Consider the following 20,651-nt stretch of genomic DNA (forward strand, 5'->3'; position numbering starts at 1 on the left):
GTGACTGTACATCCCACTTCTGCCCACTGTATGTAAGACCATAGCAGGCAAATGGGATCAAGGGAGCTGGCTTCATAACGTGCCCAAGAATTTAGCTTTTGACTTCCAACTGCTTACGTTTTTCCTTCTCACCCAAACTTTTTATTTGATTATCATCTGATTATCATCTCATTATTCAGCATCAGAAATAGCTGTAACTCTCGCTTTAATACTTTACATTTTCACCTGGCTTTACTTTCTGCTGGACTTTTTCTTTCCTCTCAGGCACTTCTCAGCATCCTTTTGCTCCCAGGTGATCACTGTGTTTTCTCTGTGAAACCTGTGCTCCTGTTGATTATTTCTAAGTAATCCTTATGTCCTTTTTTAAAAATATGGTTACAGGGACTGTTATTAGGCTGTGTGGAGGTGTAGGTCCTGTACTGCCCTAAAGTGAAGTTGGAATGCCCTGATTTGGAAGTGCTCAGGATGTGCTCCAGACAGCCTTTGTGTGGCTGCACCAGTAAGTGCCTCCCATGGGGACAGCACCCCCAGGGAGGGCAATTCCTATTTGCAGTGTCTTCCTACTGCCAGCATTATGTGGGGAAGCAGGTGGGTAGGTAAAATACTCTTTTGCTTGTCCTCTTTTGGCACTGCAGAGGCAATCTGTATTTTGCTGGGGAGCATCATATAGTTGGGATTTCTTTGATGTTGCACAGTCAGCTGGTATGGAATTAAGTTAATATTTTACAGGGACTTTGTTCTGTGACTGTGTCCAGCCCCTTCAATCTTCCCAGCTCCTAATGAGGTGAATCCCCCGATGTTTGTTGGTCTGTGCATGTGGCTCTGCCAGTGCTAGCAGATTAATCTGTGTTTGTATTCCTGGCCTTGAGCTGTGCTCTGAGATGGCAACAGCCCTGAGTGGAGACTTTTGCTGCCATTTCAGCTCAGTTTTGAGTAAATAATGATCATGCTTTGCTGAGGCTCTGAGTAACCTGAGATGGTGTGCAAGGCAATGTGAGCAGCAGAGCAGGGTGCAAAGTACAGGACTGCGTGCACTGGAAGCAACCCCAGATTTGTTTGGAGCCTGGGTGTGATCAATGATGGTTCTAACAGTGTTTTTGGAGCATGGAGAACCTGATTCTGGAAGGTCTGGAGTGATGCAAAGCGCTGTTGAGATTTAGTAGCTCAGTTAACCTGAGAACATTTCCTGAATCACGGTGGTCATCTTTGCAAGCAAATGTTAGCAGGATCCAGGCTATCACTTTTGCAAGTCCCCTGCTGCAGCTTTCAGGAGGCCACAGAAAGGGCAGAGAAATGTGCTGGGCTGTAGGAAGGATGAGGAGCATTATACAGTGAAACCTTAATTTGAGGAATTGGCTTTCTCCATCATGTAGTAAATTCATTAGTCATGTAGAGTGAGGAAGTTGGTTTATGGCTATTAACTATATTGAATTGACAAAAGTAGCTTCTTGAAATTTAGTAGCCAAAATTAAGGCCTCTCAGGCATTAACAGATTAGACTGCTTAAAACAATTTAATTATTTATCCTATGCAAATGGGATAGAATATTTTTAGAGTGATGCCTGTACTGCTTTAGACATATTTTAGTGTACTTCTGATTAAAGGTCTGTTTGTAAATCCTGCTAATTGATTATTGGCACAGAGTGGTGGAGGAAAAAAAGGAATTTGGCTGAGACTTAATAATTTTTAATTTTGGGGATTTAATGGGACAAAAAAAAAAAAAAAGAGAGAAAAAAGATACCAGTCTGGTTTGAGCTAATGTTCTCATCTTCTATCTTCTGCTTCCCATGAACTCTGTCATAATCTGTTCATACAGGAGTTAAAGAAGCAAAAAGGGAGGCTATTAATAGCACAGTATGTCTGTGTTAAAACTCAGTATTATGCATATAAACTGCTATTTTTATTGCTGTAGTATGCAGATCAGGTGAGGTCCCATCATGACAGCATCTACATATACATCACTCTCCACCTGGAGACCTTAAAATATCAGTGTAGGGTTTTTTTTGTGAGTGATCATGGCACGCAGTTGTATCATCTCAAAAGGAAATGACTGTGCTGTAAGTGGCTCGTCCTTAAGTGCCATCCTACCCAGAAAGAGAAGGAAATAATTAAGATGACATGAATTATGTAGAACAGACTTGAATAAAGAGTGACAGAAGGGCTGGCTTTGACAGCTGGATGTTAAATGAAATTTGTTTCTGTTGTTATCGATGCATAGCCTGTTTTTAAATGTATAATTTATTTAGATTTATTTAAGGGGTAGAGGAAAGAAACAAGAAATCCCTGATGCGGAGAATTGAAATAATGAGTTGTTATACAAACATAAACAGTCATTAAAAATATTTTATTGATCTATTTTTGCTGTATTTATAAGGGCATTTTAAGACTCTTTGAGTCTGCATTTTTACATGCATGCAAATACATGCTACATTTTACCCTGCAATCCTTACTGCGTGCTTAATTGAGTTGCTAGCAAAAATACATGAATACTGCTGACTACTTCAGTTTGTCTCTGGGGTGAGAATGAAATTTTCATCTTTTCCAAGGGAGAATTTATCCTGAATGGCTGTTTCTTAGATTGTGTTTTATTACTCATACCAGTAAGAAGGCCAAAGCTGTAGGTGTGGGAAGGCTTTCTACTCTAAGCTGCAGGAACTTTAGCTGTGAATTGGAACATCTACAAAGAAGTACTTAATTGTGTTATAATTGGGGTGTGAGTGTGTGGACATAAGGATAGGGGCAAAGGCTGTCCCTTCCCCCCCTGAAAAGCTTTCAGATGGTTGGCTGGGATAGAACTGATCCTCTGGTTAGGATGGTATAATGCTTTATTGATGTGTACAGCAACACTGCTGACCAAGGATTTATAAGAAGATGGGAGGAATTATTCCTTCTGGATTTGTTAGACGAGGTCACATAGGTACTCATTTGCTATTTGCTCATGACTTTTCCACTTATGTTATATGCAAATATATGCTATTACTATACATTTTAACTTTTGTCAAGACCTTTTTTTTTCAAAATTGAGTGTTCAGCAGGCCATACTTATTTTATGGAAATTAGGCTGAAGGAGTGCTTAGGATTCAGTAGTCCTGAAGCAGGCAGTTATAGTAAAACTTGCCTTCAGAGGAAATTCTTGCCTCCTCTCCTCTGATTACTTCTGTCCTGTTTCACCATATATAAAATTATGCATGTTTTCCTCACTTTTTAAATTGGGGTTTTGTTTTTTTTGTTTTTTTGTTTTTTTTTGGCATCCTTATAATGTCTTAGAGCTTTTGGGCACCCTTGGGGAAAGTAGTAGAGGTTTCTTTTCTTCTAACCAGCAGCCTTGCCAGCTCTGTGCATTTGCTTTTCTCAGTGTGAACACCACCTGGGGTTTTTAAGGTTTATATATCTCTTATGTGTAGAAAGAAATCTCCTCCTCCCTGTCCATGGCATTTGCTTTTCCTGTAGGTTCTTTGGAGTCAATTGAAGTCACTGATCTTTCTGCTTCTGCTGCTCCTGTTTGTTGCAGATGTATTTGATGCCTTTGATTGCTGCTGACAGCAGGATTCTCTGATAATCTGTATCTCTGGATGACTGGTTAATTGCCTCTATGACAGCCCCAGTAATATGGTCAGGAATTTGTCGCCTTGGTCTTGAAAATCATACAATGTGCAGTTTGCTCACAGGTGTTTTGTGGGACTTACAGGGAACTCAAAATTGAGCCTCTTTCTTTTCTATTTTTTTGTATAGACTCCCAAAATTGCCTCTGAAGTTGCTGTCTTGCATGGTGAAGTAGAACTAGTTTGAAGTTTGGGAGGCACAAAGGCAGCAGTTCTGGGGGATGGTGGCATGGCCCAAAAGCTTTGATTCCCTTTCCCATGACAACAAACCATTTGGAAATTCAACAGAGGAGGGAGGACAGCTTCCCACACTCTCCACTCCTCATCCCAGTTCCACCCAGAAACATACAAGGTGTGGGTCATTGAATAATTCTCATTCTTTGTTGCCCTAAAATGAAAACTAGAGACCTACTCAGGTCAAGAATTAAGTTGCAGTAAGGGTTATGTACTTGTGTACCTCAGTTGCCTGCACTGGGTGACAGAACAAATGAGAATTTCAGCAGGGCAGCAGGAGCAGAGTTGTATGGTCAAAGCCTCTGGCATTTTGTATGTTCCTACAATTTTTTCTGGTGTGCTTTCTCAGAAAAAAACTGAAGAAAACAAGTTTTTCTCTCAGTTGAGGTGTGCATTAGATTCTGTTTTCTGAAACAAGAAGCAATGCCATTCAAAAAGTTGATCCTATGATTAAAAAGTTGATTATCTCGTCATGTGTCTGGATCTATACCTTGCTTTAGGGGGTTGGTTGACGTGCAAATACAGCATGAGAATTATTCTTTAATCATTGTTTTCCTGATTATGTTATTCTTCGATTAAAGCTCTTCTTTCAGCTTGTCAGGAGATAAATGCCACCTTTAGATCACAGCCCTGTGGGCAATTCCCACAGGGCACAAGGGAAGACTGGATTTCTAATCTTGAAATGCAGAGACTGTTTCCAGAGATTTTTCCCCCAGTGCTCTTTTTCCACAAATCAGTGAGTTTATTTGGGAGAACCATGGATCTTTACCAAGTCAGAGATGACAACTTTGTACTAAGTGATCACAAAGTGTGGCATCAGTGGCGTTGACAGCAGCTGCTCACGAGTAGCACAGGGCAAGGGAGATCCTCCCCCTTGCACTGGAGATCCTTGTCTGGGCCCAGTGGCTTCATCAAGGCAGCAGGAGAGTTTGGGCATCCTCATGGAAGGAGGGTTAGTGAGATCAAACTGGACAGGAAAGCTGGGTGTGACAGGAATCTGCTGCATTGTGTGTGAAGTTGTAACTGGTCCCTTTTCTCTATCATTTCCAGACACAAGGCTTTTGCCCTTATGATATGGCAAGTATTGAATAAAGTAAGGACAGGGCAATTCCTCCTCTGCAGGCCATTTTAATGTGTGTTGTGGATCAATAGAAAGATTGAAATGCTTGTTGGTGCAGAAATTCTGGGACTGACACCATAGATACTAGAGGAATAAATTTGCCTCCTGGCTCTCCAGAAGTCAAAAGACACTGTGACTCAATGAACATAATTAAAAAAAAAAAGTGCCAGCAGGTTCTGTTCAGATTACCGAGGATGCCTTTTGTGTGCCAAATCAGTCTTTAGATCAGTGTTGTGAGTAGGGAGAAGTCCCCTGGATAGCTGCTTGAAACTGTTACTGCCAATAGCTTCTTTTTCTGCTCTATTTTCTGCTTAGATGCTGCTTGATGTGGAAATGGGTGCTATAGATTTATTTTAGCATTAATTTATATGGGAGAGGTTACTTGTGAACAGTAAATAAAATTCTGTTTCCGAAGAAATACTAGAAAATTGGATGTTTGTGACATCCTTGTGTATTAAAACGCATGGTTACATCAATAGATGCCAAAGAAACATACTGGATAATCTGTAAAGTTCACATGGTATACTTTTTACCACCATTTAGAAGGTAATGGGGAAGAAGGACAATGTCTATATTAGCAGAAACTTAATTTTAATTAATTGTGATTATTCTGCACATAAAGGCTTGCATCTGTGTTACATAGTTCTTTGGTCTGACAAGTCCTTTTGCCTCTTGGAGAAATTTTGACTCAAAAAAGATACTGTAAGCACCTTAGAGAAGAAAGGAGAATGAAAGCCTGATGAACAACTGGATCATCTTGTACACTGATGCATGGTTTGGTTTTGTTGTTTTGGAAGCTTTTCTGGGAGGTGAGGGAATTGCTGCAGGTGCTACCTGCTATGTGTTGTTTACTAGCAAACTGAATTTAGAGAGCAATGAGAGAGCCAAGGCATGTAGCAAACACAACTTGGAAGCAGACGGGTTTGGTCACTATAAAAGGGGAGGATAGCAAGGATGGAAGGCCGCAGCATGACTGAGAGAGATTTCTAGGAAAGTATTTTAGAAAGGAGCTTGGAGGGGTGATCTGAGTAAGAAGAGGAGGAAATCTTGTGGGTGAAGGCAGGAGCGTTCACTGGTAAGGATGCAAACCTTGATGTGGATCTGAGGCATCTAACTCAGTGATACTCTGTCCTCTGGGGCATGGAAGAAAATGGAGGCCTTCCCTTACTTCCATCACATCCCAAATTAAATTGTGCCCAGGAGGGAGATGTAATTTAATTAACTCCAAGAACCTCAGCACCACTGAGACACTGGAGTGGCTTCGCAAGTAACCCTATGACTTCACTGTGCATTCAATATTGCAGCCTGCTCTCCTGTCACGCCTCCTGCTTTCCAGTTGATAAGAGCCTCTGCCTTTCCATTTGGTCGATTAAATGCTGTAAATTCTGCAACGAGGGGCAAAGCATTAAATTTCTCAAGCGTGTCTGTGTGTGTCTTACCGTGGAGCCGAGTCCACATTGCTAACTGTATTTGATTCATACTGAAGGAAAATTGGTGACCTGAATCCTCCTCACATAAGAGCTTCATTGTTAACATCTCTTGTTCTCAGCTACCTCCCCATTGTTTTTTTATGCCTTCCCATTCAATTTATCAAGCATGTTTTCAGCAATCAAAGGCTGGAAAATCACTTTCATTCTCGAGCAACATATTCTGTGTCATTTTATCAAGATGTGGAGCTCCTAATTCTGTGAAGAAAAGCTAAAGTGTGAGCTGTAGCTTATCACTGTCTCCCATGTCATGTTAATGTAGGATTGCAGCCAAGGTGACAACAGAGCATTCCCAGTAAAAGTAAGCTCCCTCACATGCTCAAGGAGCCGTGGGTAAAATAACCTTTCTCATTGCATCAGTGTTCACTGCCAAAGCACATGGCCTCAGCTCTGGCATGTGGCATGCTCGGGGAGGAGGCTTTGAAATACCTGACCTGGGAAATGTAGAAGGACTGTATGTGGATTTAAAAGAATAAGAAATATCAAGGGAGTTGACAGATGAAAGAAAACAGGCCAGGCAGCATCAACATGAGTTCAAATAACTTCCTGCTTTACAGAGGGCAGAATCTCAGGTGGATTTTTTAGCCTGAGTTGTCTGGCTCTTTGTGGTCAGGCTGCTCTCACCACTGCTCTTACCATATTTTCTTAATGCTTTTAAGATTAATTTTAACTCTTTTCTATTGCATAATACACCTGGTATAAGTCCCCTGTTTATGGACAGACTCAGCAGATTTAGGAAAACACAGGAGTAGTTAAAGATGCAATTAGCTGTGGAATGGACCCACACATAATTTTACTGTGTGTTCAGGAAGTATCTCTAAGGGTTTTTTGACGTTGTTCTTTCTTAAATGAGGCTGATAGATGAATAACTTAACTAAACCTAACCTTTTTTTTTTTTGCTGTGTGCTTATAGTGACAAAACATGTGACTCTCCAGTGTTTTGAGGGATTTAGCAATTACAGTTTGTATAACCTCCACTCTAGATGAAGAATTGTAGCATTGGTTTGAGTTCTGTTTTGACAACTGAAGAGAAGGTGGCATGTAAGTTTCGAAAGTAGCTTTCTTGGGGAATAGCAGTGAGGCTTAATTTCACCAGACCCTTTAAAGATGGACTGGTTCACCTAACAGCTCTGAACAGGAGCTGAGCCCTTGAAAAATTTGGCCCAGGAAGTGCAACAGTCATTATTTATAACCTGGTGCTGGATATTTCAGATTTACACAAGCAATATGAACTCAATTGCTGTTTATTGGGAAAAGGACTGGGGGAAAAAAGCATATAAACTTAATGGAAAGTATCTGTCTGCTGGTCACCATTTCAGTTTCAGTGCAACTGGCAGGTGTGCCTGCCGTATGGCCACTGTAGTGCACAATGGGAAAGAGTGAGATGGTAACTGATGTTAACCCAGTTATGGTAGTAAAAGAGGGGAAGAGTAAGAAGGATGAAAGGAAAAACAAGTTTTTCACCATCTGATTTAAATACCTTTGGTTATCCCTTGCTTGCCTACTGTAATCTGACAGTTTTCACTCTGTGGAAGCTGTTGTCTTTGTAATCCCAGTAACAGTCAAGATCTATGTCTTGAGTTGTTTTTCTCATCCTGGGTGCTTGACACTGCAGCCCTCCCAGAAAAGCAGGAGAAACTCCTTGTAATGAATTATCCATCACCCTTTATGATTTACTCTATTTTTGTCCTACCTTTTTTTTTTTTTTCTCCTTTAAGTGCACTGAATAGTTCAGCCCCTAAAGAAGAACTCCTCTGACACTATTCACTTCCCACCCATCCAGACATTTCATCTGATAGGTAGTACAGTTGAATAGCTTGAAGATGTATGGCATGGAAATTATTGGGAAATGGTAAGAAATTGCATTTGGTGTTTTGCCAGCTGGGATTTTTTTTGCTTCAGTCCATTTGGTGACTTTCCAGCATTTCATTTCCTTCTTGTTAGCTAGTTTTGGTTTATTCAAAAGTATTTCTGAAATTGTTTTGAGATACCAATTGCATTCAAGATGGGGGGCAGGGAAGCCTAGATATCTTGAATAGTCTTCCAGATGACTTAATATGACAGCAATCTTAAACCAGCAACCTGTTCATTTCTGTAATGTTTTAAATTAAAATAAAAAGGTATTGATACTTTTTCAGTTAGTGCTTTCACCCTGATTTGTTTTCTGATGGTCATAACAGGCAGCATCTACATTCTGCATTAAAGTTTCTTTCTTTGTGTCAGAGTTTTTAGGTATTTCTTGCTAACTGTTGTTTAAGTGGCGATGATGCTCTCTTCAGAATATCCTGGGATCCAGAGTCTGATCCTACCCACAGTGCTGGCTTTTAATCCCTTCACACAGGTAATTTCTCTCACTGTTTTCAAGGTATCAGAGCTGATTACCTAGAGCCATGGACATAGTTGTGCTAGAATCCTGGAGAGAGGGGTGGTTTTGATGTGCACTAGAGAGCACTTAAGATGGAATTGAAATAAATTCTGTCCTGTAACGTTTTCCCTGGAGAATATCACCCTTATCATGGGTCTCGTACTTTGAAGTATTCTTGCAAACTGCAAGTCAGGACCCCAGTGCCCCATTTTCTGTGTGTGTTTCCATGTATTATATATACATGTGTCTTTTCCTCTGACATAGGTCATCAAGCTGAGCTGTCAGGTATGTCTTTTATGAGAGAGTCACTTGTTGGAGCAATGAATTGTCTTCAGTGAATTAATTTTCACTCCAACAGGGTTTTCAATGAAAGTTTACAGACACTATAGTTTAGGCAGGCAGCCAATGCAGAAAGGATTTCTGTTTGTATTTCTTTATTTCAGTGCCAAAGGAGGATTAGCTTGTGATGAAAGGGTTAGAGAGGTGAGCCAGAAATGCTTGACCTAATCTTTATTAGACATTTGCTCATTATTTTCTTTTGAGCATTCTGAAAGGCCTTCTTCACACATGTGGGCAAGAACAGGTTAAAAACCATGTAGACCTGCCAAAGCTTTACAAATTTCTTTACTAGCTTTATTAAACCAAGCTAAAAGAAAACCTCTGTATCTTTTTTTCGCTTTTATTTCCTTAACACTGCCTTCCATCCCCCAGGCCTCCTCCCCCTTGACCCATAGGATTTTGGTTTTTCTTTCCAGCCCACACATCTGTAAGTGCCTGCTAGGTACAGGAGACACATTTTCATGGTTAGTTAGCTTGGCTTTCCAGCCCTGGCTTGTCAGTGCCCCCGACTCTGCAGTGTTCAGAGCTTTGTTGGGTTGCTTATGACGGTGTTTGGATGAATGCTGTAAATTTTCTGTAATATATCTGGTAATTTACTTGAATGTAGCACAAGCTGGAAGATGGGAATGAGCTTTTGATCTCTGACATTCTGATATCAGCAGGGGAGAAAATAAAAAACACTAGGAGTCAAGATGTATTAAATTAGTTGGAAAGTAAATTGACAGAGAGTTGGCAACAAATACATGATCACTAACCCTTTGAGTAAAGTGTGGGTACCAGCAGTGGAAAATAGTTTTCCCTGAAGCTTTTGTCTAAGAAAACTGACTAATAATAGTAAGAGCAAAGGCTTAGCACTTCTATATCCAAGAACTTCTTGGGGAACATCACAGCATTGTCTTAAGAAAATGGAAATTGTTAATGCAGTAAGGAAGTCATCACATCTTATTTGGAATCCTTAACTATTTATTTAAGGCTCCATCCTTAACTGATATCCTATCAGGTTGCCATTTGAGAAAAAAACCTCTCTGTGTCTCTCTTTTTGTAAGTCAGTTTGTTTTCCTATTTCCCTGAGCTATGTAGTAAATGTAATGTAGTTCATTAAACGACCGCAACATTGCAGACTGCCAACACTGTCAAATGGACTAGCACAGGAAGCCTTTGAAATCTCCATGGTATTTTGATGGTAACATACCAAGTATAATCATCAAGCTACACTGATCCTAAAAAATCCACCAGCCCTTAAACCCAAGGGAAAATGCAGCACGTTTCCATTATCACCTGTTGTGCGCTGGGAATCCCCCGCCTTCACTCTTTGGAGGAATGTGTGCACTGCTAAGATAGTTAATGTGTCCTGTAGCATAAGTTACTAACCTAATTTCTGTATCCAGTGGCTTTTGTTGAAGTTTCTGAAGTAGCTACTCAACAAGCATGCATTGAAATCCTTTTGAATCGCTTCCTAGAAGTTTGTCCTAGAATCTCTTCCCAAAAGGCTGCTCTTGGGGCAGATCTGAGATGTGCTTTCAATAACTTGTGTGCAGATTTCTTCTGCACAAAATCTGACAGCATCTTTTTTGGGAACAGTAGCAGGACGGTAAATCCTGAATGCATTGTGACAAGGAAATGTGGAACAAAATGGTATAACTTAAATTTAGGCCAGGAAGCCAGAACACATCAAGGAGCAGCTCTGAGTTAAGGCAGATGTGCTGGGCACAGAGGGGAGCAAACAGGGATGGGAGGCAGAACGAAGATCAGCAGTTAAATCAATTAGTCAAGTTGTTGCTTCACAGAGGAGTACATAGGATGTGCCCACTCGTTGTAAACAGTTCATGGGCTTGGTTCCCCCTCAATCTGCATGTGTTTGTTTCCTTCCCAAGGATTTCTCTCTATTTAATAAGATCAAAGTCAATTATTGAACTATGGACTTTCTTCCTTAAAACTCCATGTGCCCAGATTTCCCAGTAGTCTGCCTGGAACACAAATACCTGAGTAATTTAAACAGCTGGCCATTTGCAGCATAATTACTGCAGTTGTTACTGATAAATAACAGCCTCAGCTTGCAAAGCCCAAGAGTATCTAATTTGTTTGCCTGCCTGCAATGGATTGTCTTCTGTAGAGAATATAGATGATCCTGCAGTCACAAGCCAGAGAAAAAGTAAGTTATTTCAATTTATCCACTCTAGTCCTGGAAGGACTCACAAGCTATTTGCAGGATCAGGGCCATCATTTGCTTCTGTGAGGGCAGCTGGTCTGTACCAGCTTTAATGAAATCCTAGTTTTGCAGAGAGATGAACTCTGGAGCAGCTTTCTAAAGTTTCCAGTTGGTGATTTTGTTTCCACCTTTATCAAACTGGCCATTTTATTCTCTTTAATCTCTAACTGATGAAAGCGTTTAGTATTTGACCATTTTGATTTTTACAATAAAATTTTTACACTGCATTTTACAATGCAGAGGTGGGTTTTTTTGTTTGTTTGTTTTGGTTTTTGTTTGTAAAATCCTCCTTTAAGGTATGACAGATATTGGAAAAAAGAATTTCTAATTTTCACTGATAATTAATTTGAGTTTCTTTATCATCATAGTACTAATCTTATTAGGTGTATGCTCTTATGTATAAGACTTATCCAGGCATGGGGTAGTCACAGCTTTTCTGAGCAAACTGTGCCAGTGCCTCAGCATTTTCACACAAAAGAATTTTTTCCTAATATCTAATCTAAATCTAATAATCTTCATCCTAAAGCAATTCTCCATTTTCCTATCCCTATATGCCATTGTAAAAAGTACCTCTTCAAGTCTCTAGCAGCCCCCTTTAGGTACTGGAAGATTGCTAGGTGGTTTCCCTGGAGCCATCTCCAGGATGAACAGCCCCACCTCTCTCAGCCTGTTGAAGAGTGACATCAAACAGTTGCTCAAGAAATGTAGTAAAGGACTTTGCCTGAATTTGTATATATCCTTTACACAATTAAAGTTTATTATATCATTGCTACTACAAACTTGCATTGGCATTACAGAATTTCTGGGTGACAAGCTGACAGAGGGAGAGAGAAATTTGGTTACAACTGCACTTTTTAAGTATGCCAGCCAAAAACCGCGAGAGATAATTCAGTTGAACATTAATATTTTTAGGTTGTGGGGTAGGAAGTTTCTTTTCTCTGATCTTTGAAAACCTATCTCCCAATAGATATTCTCAGATGCCTTCTGGACAGCTTGGAGTTGTAAACCTTTTGTCTGCCTAGAGACATCTTGAAAAAACCATAAAACACCAGCAAAAATGCAACATAGCTTTGCATGCAAAAGTTGAACATTCATGCTAGATCTGTATATATATCACAGGAATAAATCTTGAAGGAAATTAATCTAAAATTTTTTAGACAGTTAAATTGCAAGCATTTTTTGATACTGCATTTGATATATTGCACATACTAGTGTTAGTGAATACAGTCCTTATTTTGAGACCTTCCAACCATTTGATGATGATATTAATTCATATTTGTTAGAAAACTGCTTTATCTAGTAAGTTTGAGCTGCTGAACATTGAGGGCTTGTCAGGAAAGTTGGTAACCAGACTTTGAGTGATTCCAATTGTCAATATATTCTGCAAGACAGCAGTGTGCAGATGCCTTTGTGGAGAGCTATACTTCATTAAATATTTCAGCTGTATTTTGTGTTTCTTGACTAAGCTCCCATTGGGTGAGGACTGCATATTGAAATTCACCTTGTGGTTTGAGCTTGATCTCATTCTATTTCTTGTTGCTCTGCTCACAACTTCCAGGTTTTTTTCTTCACTATCAGTCTGAGTCAAGAATACTAATGATCTGGCACTCATTGGAGTTGGAAAGCTTTGTACGTAGTTATTCTTGGTATTTTTTCTATCTGAAGAACATGATATTCTCCACTTCCTTTTGTGACAGTGATGCCACTGTCCCAGTATAGCTCCACTGCTTACAAGTCTCTGTTTCAGTGTCTTTTACATATTACTAGCCACACACTCATTTTTAATATGTCACAGAGAAGATCCATGTTCTGTATCTTTTGGATGAAGCTACTTTTGGTCATATCCAAGCAAGCTGCCATTATAAGCTGCCAGAACTTGGACTCTTTTTTTTTTTTTTTTGGACGTATTTTGTAATGGCATAAGAATTATGGCATGCTGTGTTGTAGAGGCTGATGTCAGTCACTGCTGTCTAAACACACTAGATTTCCTGTCAATTACACCATTAATCTTCGACGGATTCTGCCAATCTTTGGGTAAATGCTTCCCAGTTCTTCATTTTGACAGCCAAAAGAGGAGAGGGAATTGAGAGCTACTTTGCAAAGAACATACAGTATGAGGGGTGTGTCAAAGTTTTTTTAGATTGTTCCACAGTTAAGAAATCTATGCTAGGTTTTGGTTGGGGTGCACTCTCTTCAGATGCCTAGCATCAGAAATGTCCTAGTATTGTGTTTGATTCTAATTTAACTTAGTATAGCTGTTGTTTCTTTTTTTAATTTTTTTTAAGTGGATGGTGTATTGAATTTTGTTTTTACTTTTTAACCAAAGTGAATTTAACAAAAGTGAAAGCTATTTTTGTGGTTGAATAAAAAAGAAGACAAACGTCAGTCTGTGTAGCACTGACAATTTCCTTGCCTTGAATACTAAGGTATCTCTGTCCAAGACATCTTTGAAGCAGCATTTCAATGAGAGTGTAGGAAGCTTCCAGCTTCATGTCCATGACTGTCTGCTCATTTGTTTCCTGCTCAGAAAATCAGCTGGATACTCTGTCGAAGGGAGTTGCCTCATTGCCTACAGCTTAAACCCAAACATTTGTGTAAACATTTGTGTAAATTACTGGATCCTTTATGCCTGTACTGTGCAGTTTCACCTGTGTGTTTCTGTATTATCTATGTGGTTTTAGGTGTGTGTATTTTTAAGTGTTTTTTTGAAAAAAGATGTCTGCATTTATTTACATATGCCTATATGATAAGTTATTCTTGAAATTAGGAACTTAGTGTTAGCATATCCTTGAGCATATTGCTCAGTAAAATTAAATTCTTATCATTAGGAATGTGATTTGATACAGATGTGGTCAACGGTTGAACAATAGTGGTTGAAATATTTTTCCTGTTAAAATCATTAGTTGTCTACCTGTAGGTACTCAGGAATGGTATTTTAATAAGCACAGGTAAGCCATCTGAGGAAAGGCAAAAAATAATTAGGGAATATAAACCTGATTTATTTTATCAAGGCTATTCTTTATTAACCTTAAGATAAACATATTTTAATTGGCTTGCTGCAGGGTTGGGTGACCACTAAAGAGAGGAGTCAAAAGTAATTTAACATAGCAGTTCATTGTTGCTTTCAGTGCTGCTGTTACTTGCTTTTATGTGCACACGTAGTTAAACATTGGCAAATTAATGGAACTGGAGCTGTTTTGGAGTAGTTATGCCAAGTGGAAAGTTATGGCTTTTTTTCTGACTTGTCTGAACAGAAGTTTTTTTTCTCTTTGTTTGTGGAAGCCCAGATCTAATGAAGTATGCCTTAATGTGGGCTTGTGGTTCAGGACGTTCCTTTCCATTCTGAGCCCCCTGAGATGCGCAAGGTACTGATAAAGTGCCAGCTTATGCAAAATGAAAGATTAAAACAGTCTTCATGCCTCTCTCCTAGCTATTTGCATCAGGCTTTGAGACCCCCCCTCACTGTCATTTTACTGAATATTCCCCTTTGTGGATGCTGGGGAGCCCAAAATGGGCAGCCTGAGCAAGCCCTTGCACTAATGTGGGGTCATCTCTCTAGGCTATGCCATTAGGAATCCCAAGACCCTTTGCAGCTCCTGGAAAAATAGGCTAAAGTTTAAATGCATGTTCTCTCCTGTAAATTAATAAACTGTTATTACTTTGTTTTCAACAGCTGACTGGCTTTAACATTCCTTTTTGACAGAGATTTTCAGTGTCTCCACCTCCCATCCATCCTTTCTTTTTAAATAAATGTTTTCTTTGGGTTTACTTTAGGTTGAGGAATTCATATTGTGTGTGGCTGTCGCTTACAGTGAGGGAATTCTGGTTTAATCCCTTAACTATCATTGAACAGAGAAAGAGTTTGTTCTTTCAAGTTGATGCAGGACAGCATTAGTGGTGATAAAAGGATATATTGTTTAAAACAGCTGAGAAAAGGTGCTGTCTGTATTGCTCTTTCCACCTTTCTTATCCATTGGGCTTAGGAGGAGCCTTCACTCAGTCTTTGACCATGGAGGTCTTCATTGTGGCTGCCTCGTGTGGGGAAGGGGAAGAGAGAGAGAAAAGAGGGAAGAGAGCTGCTGTCATCATTTTGGAGCCTGGTTAATGGCACAGTTGAAGGTTGGGAATCCTGTGATGTAAAAAGAGGTTAGTTAATAATCTGCACTAAAATGGAATTTTCTGCTCTTGATTGTCCAGTCCTTTTTTTTTTTTTTAAATTATTATTATAAGGATGGCACTTCTCACTCACTTCCTGCAAGTTTTGATCATGATATTAATACAGTTTTCTAAAATCTGTGACAAAGCAGCCACAGTCAGTGGTTTAGCCATGCAGACATATGTTCATGGCTACACTGAGTATCCCCAAAAGTATGATTTGTGTTGGTAAATACAACACAGTACAATACACAGTGCCTCTCCAAATTTAAGCTTTCAGCTTTTGAATCAGACTTAATGTAAGCAGATTCTTCACATCTTTGGATAAGTTTTGGAAAGAGAGGTTTTAAAAAATGGGACTGGAGGCTGGGACATGTTTATTTGTGAATACTAAAGGAAGCTGATTTTGAATGTGGACTCAAAATGGAGTAAAGCTACTTAAAGGGCTGTTACAATCACCCCTGGTGCAAGAGCACCAAGCCAGGGATGCATAGAAATGAGTTCTCATGCTCTGTGGGTTGCTGGTCAGCAAAGGAATAAAAGAATAAATGGAAATTACAATCCATCTGGAAAGGATTTGTTATCACCCAGGATGGACTGGAGTCAACAAGGGATTTTATTAATTCAATTAATAAAATATTTTTTCTCTTCCTACTAAAAAAAGAAATTAAAAAAAATAGATAAAGTGGCTGAAAAATAAGGTGTCAGTAATGGGATTAGAGAGGTTCCTGCAATTTTGCAGTCATTTGCTTGGAATTAAACATAATTTGAATTTTCCTTGGCACTAATGCTTCCCCCTCCCCACCCTTAGTTTCAGGCTATATTTTTAGGTTTTTGGTGGGTGGTGTGGTGTTTGTTTTTTTTTTTTTTTTTTTTGTTTTTGTTTATGTTTTTTTTTTTTTTTTTTTTTTTTTTTTTCCCCTCCCTCTAATCAGGCCTGGCCTGTGCCCCTAATTGTGACTGTGTAGAGGCTACTTCTTGTAGGTTCTATTTCTGTTTGGGTGTTTGCCTCCATCTGTCCTTGCCAGCTGCTTCCCTGGAATTAGAGCTTTGCTCCTCCCAGGGTTTGATCTGCCTCTCCTGCCTCCTAAATGCCAGTGGCTTGGATGTGGCTGGCTGTAATCACATGAGTCTTCACAGCAGGATAAGACCCACAAACTGCTGGTTTTAGGTACTCAGAGATTTGTGCTTTTCTGTTGTTTTAAACTATCTCCTTATCAGCAGGGCACACACCAAACTATCTGGGAGATGCATTAAGAAGTAGATTTTAGGTGAAAGCTTTATTTGTTCCATTTGTAATTAAATTATTTGTTCCAAACTCATAAATCTCTCTTGGCTCTTTCTTTTGCCACTAACTTATCCTTCCAGCTTCATGTCAGGCACTCTACTCCCTGTTCCCTTTCAAGATCAGATTTCCTTCATTGCCTCCTTTCTCCTTACACCTTGTGGTGGATTGGATTTTTTTTCCTAAAAAAAAAATGCTCTTTTTGTTCTTCCTAGCAGCCTCCACTTCCATGGACATTTTGTGAAGAAACTGGGTTGTCTTTTCTCTTTGCCAAGCATCTTCCTGTCAAGTCAAAGCTCCTAATTTTTGTCTGGCTCCTGACCCTAGCACAATTTTGGCTGTGTTAGTCGCTTGTGGCTAAATTAGCTGGTTCTTCCTTCTCCTCGCAGTTCCTTTCCTTTATTTATGCATCTCGCCTGTCCCCCATCAATCACCGTGTGCCTTCAGAGTCTGGCAGGAGCAGCTGGCACCTCCCACTTTCCCCTGCAGCCAGGATCCCCCTTTTGGCCCATTCCTTTGTCCCTGCCGGAAGGACTCACGGCTTTCTTTGTGTGCTTTGCGCTGTGCCGAGCTGGCCCCCGATCCCTCACACACCTTGTTCTGCCCTCAGTGCACGGCCGTGCCTGGCAGCTGAGATGTTCCTGCCGTGCAAACTGCACTGAGCTCTGCTTAAGTGGCCTTCAGCTTCTCTGCTGCTCAGTGCCTGGCAGTTCTTGTTGCTTGACTCCTATTGTTTCCTCCATTAAATTGCTGCTGTACCCTCAGTTCTTACTAATCTTGCTCTGATTCTGATATGGTTGGAAAAACATATTTAAGCCTCAGGGGAGCCTCCTGAATTTGGACTCCCCAAAAGAGAAGACTTCCATTATGAGGGGAGAGGTTGGTAGTGCTGGTGGGAGTGGCGAGGTTCAAGTTGCTGTGGAAATCCGAGCTAGCTGTCTGGGATCAGACACAGCAGTGACACTCCTGAAGATCTCTGTTGAGCTTTTGATCATCAGAAATAGTTAACTCTCATACTGCCAGTCCAGGATTGTGGAAGAGCTTCATCCATTGAAGAGTCCTGGCATTGCCACTGCCTTCCCCAATAAATGTGCCTTCAATCCTTAGCCAAGTGTGAGCTCTGCTTAGTGATATTATCCAAGCAGGGCTCAAGCTTAGGTGAGCTCTCATGACTCTGTGTGCTATTTTTAAATTGTTGTTTGGAGATGAGTGAAGGAAAGATGTGTAGCTGATACAGGCAGTAAGACATAAATGTTTTGATTAGGAAGCACCATTTGGATCCTTGGTGATATGCTGCAAGTCCGCCATGTCATCAGGCAGTGTTAATGTGCTCTTTATGCCCTCTTATCCGTGAATCACTAGAGTAAGTGGTGTCCAGGTTTGTTTGCGTTTTACTCAGTCTTGGGCCATACCCTGTGTGCGGCCAGTGGAGTCAGCCTTGACTCTAAAGCAGGCTGCCAGCACTATCAGTAGCTAATTAGAAATCTGCTCTTGTGGTCAGACTTTCTTTCAGCATGTTAATTAATTTTCCAAACCTCTGTTATTTGGAGGAATGGGACCACCGTGGCAAGATAAGGAAGACCTGGCTTCCTTTCCAGCTCTGTTACACTTCTGGATTCCCATCCTCCTGCATGCCAATCAGGCCAATGATAGCTGCAGTGGGGACATGAGCCAGCCTTAGGAGAACATGCTCCTGCCTTTCTCCTCTCCATTTGATATTCTCTATGTGTCCCACACCTTTATTTTGCATTCTCTTGCAATATCTAATTGATTCTTTACGAGACCTTTGTGCTCCATTTCTTTACTGTGTAAAAATGTCAGTGCTGTTCAGCATTGTTGCTCTGTGGCGGGAGTCCTTGGGGTCAGGAGGCAGCTTTTGGGTTTGTGTCCTCTCTCTCTCTCAATGCCTAAACTCCCCCACGGTAGTCTGTGACCCCTTATTCTCACGCAAACTGGGCTGCTCTGTGGGGTTTTGGGGTGTGCACTTACAGCCATGATCTGGAGGAGGAAATGACTGTAGCTTCTAAATTCTACAGCATGTCGTTTCTCTCCTTCCACCTGCAAAACAGAGATAACTACTCTTAACCCATCTGTACCAGAACAGTGTTGAGAGATTTAATTAGCTGCTGTTCACAGGGTTTTGAAAGGTGTAAGATATATCTGGGGTATTATTAAAGGTCTTACTAAGATTAGCCTTGCTGAGTTCTGCTCTTTCCCATACAATTACCAGGGAGATGTACACAGTGCATGTACAGATATGAAATAGTTAAGAGTTTTTGCATATCTTCTGAAAAGTCATCCCATTAAAACAACACATCAAAGTGATTCAAGTCCTTTTGAAATAATCTTTCTTATTGTATGTGGTTAAGGACCAGCTGAACCATCTGAAAAGCCAAAGCAGGGAGCGAGAGAGGGTGAGGGGGAGAGAGAAAGACATTTATTTATGTGAAGTCTGTACCTCTGTTTGACTTTGTACAGCCAGAAACTAAAAGAAAGGCTTCCCTAGTGTGTCCAAGTTTCTTGTGAATGGCTCCTTTGGGTGCGGAAGTGAGTGCTGCGGATCCTTTCAGCCAGAAGGAACAGTTAATGAGTGTTTCTCTGTTCTGCCCTGCTGGAATGAGACACATCCCTCTTTCTAGGTCACTAAGTTAATCAAGTCAAGGATTTCTGTCCATTGTCCTTCTTATCAGTCACAGCTGCATTTGCATTAGGAAGCCTTCTGTTTCTTTAAGCCTCATTCATGTATTGATTAAATTCCTTCCCAAGTCTGTAAAAGCAAATGTCTGATGTATTATATAGCCATCTCCTGACCTGAGTAAAAACAACATACAGTAGAATATGCTTAAAAGCAGAAGAAAGGAAAAAAAAATCACTGCTTTGATTTATCCGATCTTCAGTGATAAAATACAAGGGTAAAACAGGTGGAAGCTTATGTTTCTCATGTGTGATTTTTAACTTGATGCCTGCTAGCATCAATATCAGTGTGTACCTGAACAAACCATCTAAGGTGGGAAGTGAAATTGCTCTTATTGAATGTTTGAGTAAACACTGCTGTAGCATCTCCTAATGAACAGCAGTAGCTGTTGCAATGTGTTAGATAATAAATTGGTCCTGGCAGCACATTTCCAATTCACAAGAATGACTGAAGGATAAACTTCAGAGAAAAATGTAAAATTACTACCTTTGTAACCAAACAGTTGTAACCCTTATTCTTAAAAAGTTTGCAGTCTGTCTATACTTACACATTGGTTTCACCACCAATTCATAATTTTGATGTTTGGAGGCATAACCTAAAATGTCTGTCCTACTGATTATGAGTGCAGTCTTGGGCAAATTAATAAAGATTTCCTTGTCTTCTTGTGCCTGCTGCAGCCCTCCAACATCCCAAAGGGGACATCTCATTTATTTGATTTTTCAGTCCCTCTGGATCTCCTGAGTTACTGGGAGATGTAGACTTTAATCTTCTGCCAGTACAATTTTTGCTTTTAACACTTTAGGAAAGATGGCCTTGATAATTTTCTCACCTTTCCAGTGGCCACTTCTCCATTTTCCAAACCTTGTTTGACATCTTGGGAAATGCTTCTTGGGTAACAACACTTAGACTTTTCATTTTGTTTGCAGTAACATCATCTAGGATTTCATGTTGAGCAATTCTGTTTTACCCTTCCTCATAGATCTTCCTGCAGGTTCCTTCACAAGGGGCCTCTCTTACATCATAAACAATGCCGTGAAACTTGAACCTCTCTATCCTCCCTCATCCTGGTAAGCATGTAGGAGTTCAAATTCTTTGCTGAGTAGGAAGGAGCTCCTTTGGCTCACTTTTTTTTTTCCTTCCCCCTCTGCTGTCAGACAAATA

General features: G+C 40.2%; 1 protein-coding gene and 1 long non-coding RNA gene across 3 annotated transcripts in view; one reads left to right on the forward strand and one right to left on the reverse strand.

Moving 5' to 3' along the window:
• The window catches only part of ADGRL3 (adhesion G protein-coupled receptor L3), a 479,733-nt gene that overhangs the window by 239,726 nt on the left and 219,356 nt on the right, over positions 1–20,651 (forward strand). The gene's annotated exons all lie outside the window — the stretch shown is intronic.
• Positions 15,285–20,424, reverse strand: LOC128786690 (uncharacterized). The gene is made up of 3 exons (XR_008430437.1): positions 20,320–20,424; positions 18,785–18,853; positions 15,285–15,484 (listed from the first exon to the last, which is right to left on the reverse strand). It is a non-coding gene; the product is annotated as an uncharacterized LOC128786690 (long non-coding RNA).

Source organism: Vidua chalybeata, chromosome 4, assembly GCF_026979565.1.
Source record: "Vidua chalybeata isolate OUT-0048 chromosome 4, bVidCha1 merged haplotype, whole genome shotgun sequence".
Lineage (NCBI taxonomy): Eukaryota > Metazoa > Chordata > Aves > Passeriformes > Viduidae > Vidua > Vidua chalybeata.